Source organism: Thunnus thynnus, chromosome 4 (genome assembly GCF_963924715.1).
Source record: "Thunnus thynnus chromosome 4, fThuThy2.1, whole genome shotgun sequence".
NCBI classification, from domain to species: domain Eukaryota; kingdom Metazoa; phylum Chordata; class Actinopteri; order Scombriformes; family Scombridae; genus Thunnus; species Thunnus thynnus.
Window position 1 is genome coordinate 23,475,681 of NC_089520.1, and position 3,457 is coordinate 23,479,137.

Below are 3,457 nucleotides of genomic sequence, written 5' to 3' on the forward strand. Positions count from 1 at the left end.
GTGCGCTACACAGACCCAGGAGGTCACATAAAACTGTCAGCATCATCCAATCACCCAGTTTTTTTCATACTGCCCTTTACCCCCTCCCTTCACTCCTTTCCACTCTCTTTCTTTCATTCTCTTCATTTCATCCCCTCCAGTGTCAAGAAAAGGCCCTTGAGACTGTATTGCACTCTCTCTCTAGGTAAAACACATGCACACACGCAGACACACACACACACATCCTTTCTAAAGGACCCCTAAAGGCAGAAGACCATCAGAGCAGTTGGAAGGGATGGGAGGCATATTGTAAGGGGTGGAGTTTTCAAACAGAAACATCTCAATAGAACCTCTTTCCGTCTCCTGAATGGGCGGATGGGTGTGAGTGAAGGGGGTGATGAATTTTAAGTGAGGTCTAATGGCCGACACCCATCTTTCCTCTTCCCCAGGAGGCTTGAGGGATCACTATGACATGCAAGACAAGGGTCACATGATCACAGAGGCAGGCGAAGGCATTTGTAAGCTACTGCTTGTCAAGATACTGAGAGAAAGACAAGTAAATTATCCCTGTAAGATAAAAATGAGTAATATATAGTAGTATCATGTTTTTACTTTAATTTAGTTTTGAAAAACTACTAAGTACTTTATTTATGAGATTTGAATGTAGTTATTTTTGATGTATTTTGATGTGTGAAGTGAATTATGACAGAAACTAACTGCAAACTTGTAGCAACAACCTCCGAAAATTTATGTTACACACATGAATATTGATCCAAATATTCCCTTCTCTTTAATCCTGTTTTGAAAGTAATGCTGGGTGTTTGAGTATTCATTCAAGTTACTTTATGTCTATTAGGGGTGTGCCCAAATACAAATACGTTATTTGGCAAAGCACAAATAGTGGGGCTTTTACCAATATCTGTTTCATACAAATATTTTAAAAATGATTTGTTTTCGGGAAGAAAAAAAAACATGTTAAATACCAGCGCACAGGTCGGTAACATCGCTATCTCAGTCTCTCTCCTCTGCTCCGCTGTTAGGTCTATCAGCAGGTCTCAACGAGGAGAGTTTCATCCACCTGCTTCATGACGCACATTTCCTAATTTGGACATCACTCTCGGAGGTGGGGGTGTTCCCGAGAGATAAAGCTGAGCTACTGACACACACAAAGTGCTCCCAAGGGACTCTTCATAACCTGTTGTTTCCCTTCTACTTTCCACAAAGTTAGGTTATAAAAAATAGGCAATAAATGACTCAAAGGTGACACTAATCACCTTTGAAGTTCTTCCCTACGTGTTACGCGGTGTACTGTCTCTCTGTTATGGGTGTACAAATAGGTAGAGGTCTGTCTACAGTGAGACAATGAGTAAAGTTTTAGCTCAGCAGTCAGCACAGTCGTCTATGATCTGAGAGACTCCAGTTCAAGACCTGGTGTGGGGACCTTCTTCATAAGGTTGTTTATTTATGAACACTTATTGTAACACTTTAATTTTCTAAAATTAAAAGCGTAATAAAAACAAAAACAGGATTTTTAAGCCTCTTTCCACTTTTATTCGAATGTAAATACAAATACAAATTGTTTTGCAAGTACAGATACAAATACAAATACTGGGCCCTCTACACATCCCTAATGTCTATATTGCAATAGTATCACAGAATGTCCTCTCAAATTGTATAATGGCTGTGGCAAAACAACAACGAACTTCATTTTTAATCATCATTTCATGCCAAAATGTGGCAATGACATATAAGTGTGTATTTGCATATGTGTGGCAACCACAGGGTTCATGGAGTTATATTGTTTTCAGAGGAGACATAAGTATATTTGGGACACTTTTATAAAGTAGATTGAACAGGTGAATCCAGATAAACATCAGTATGCCTTTGCCTCTCTTTGCCTCTCTCTTAATAAATCTATACTGCTCAAAATAATTGAGATGCAGATAAACTAAAGCAGAGAAAAGTTTCAGAAGGATTTTTTAACTGAGGAGAGAAGACTTAGATAATATGTATATCAGATAACGGATAGAAAATGTGTGGTGTCTCTATAAAACACACCTTTTTGTCTCACATCTAGCTGATGTTCTCCTGCAGTGTATAGATTAGCTGTCGTCTCTGGCTCCCTGATCATTTATTTTGTGTTTCGATATAGCATATGACATGGCACAGGTGTTGCCATTGACATGTCCTTGTGTTTTGTTTTGTCAGACAACTGCACAACAATAGAACTGTTTTCTGAATTATTTTCTATTTCTGCTGGCAGGCTAAGGCTGTTTTCAGACAACAGCACTGTGTGAAATCCCCGTCATTCATTTCATTGCAGCCACTATGCTGCCCCAGTTGGGGGATTTTAGATGCAGAGGGCTGTGATAGAAAAACACAGGGTTAAAAATGTTGCAAAATGTGCACATTCCTGGTAGACTACTTTGTAATGTAAATGTTGTAATTTTACTGTTTTCCTGGCAATTGTCATACACAGTCAATGGGATTTTCTCCTTCAAGTCTTCTATGTCATGAACTACAGTGATCTGGTGGTTAGAGAAACCTGACTGTTTACTGAAAATGTTATACAGTTGAATAAATACAACAAACATTTTCCACAACTCAAGCCCATATCAACAGTGACATTCTCAAACATCTCAGTATTGTGATAGAAATAGAATTCACTCCAGAGTAACTCTGAACAGTGATCATACGATCCATTACAATGTGCCTCCCACCAAGGCTCCAAAAAACCTTTTACTGTTCTGTTTATTCCATTAACAGATGTTAAAGTTGAAAAACATCAATAGTAGAATACAGAGCAACTTTGAACCAAACGCACTCACTCATACATTTTCTTTTGATAACCAAAATCCCAAATTAGTTTTTGTTTTGGTTTCTATCCAAATTGAATGTGAATTTTAACCGAATTTCCAGAATATTGGCAGAAGAAAATCCAAATTATGCATATTTCCATCCACTGTGAATATTTGGAGTTGGTTCATCAAGATAAAAAGCTAGTGATGCAATTTTTCCAGTCAGGGCCATTAAACTGTTTCAGAAGAAGCAGAAACAACAAGATGACGTAATTAAAAGAACACCAGTCAAACTTCAAACAGTGGAAAAACAACATAGAAAACATAATGGAAATATGACATTTCATGACATCATGTACCAATCTGAGAAGCGTTACAGTCTTATCACTCTGCACAGATCTGATGCATTTGCTCGTTGCTATTTGTCTGTCTCTATGGTGGAGCGGAAACATAAGTGGACATTTAAGTCACATGTTCATGTACATCATGATTTAATTGCTAAATCTGGCTCTATTGCACTTGTTGCATTTTGCTTTCATCGATGCACCTAATTTTTCCTCTTTGTAAAGTGTAAAAACTTTTTTGCAAAATTGAAAATGTGAATAAAAAAAGGTGGTTGCAAACACATCTGTTGTGGCACCAATATGCTGCCATACATTGGTTCTGCTGTTCCTCAAAAA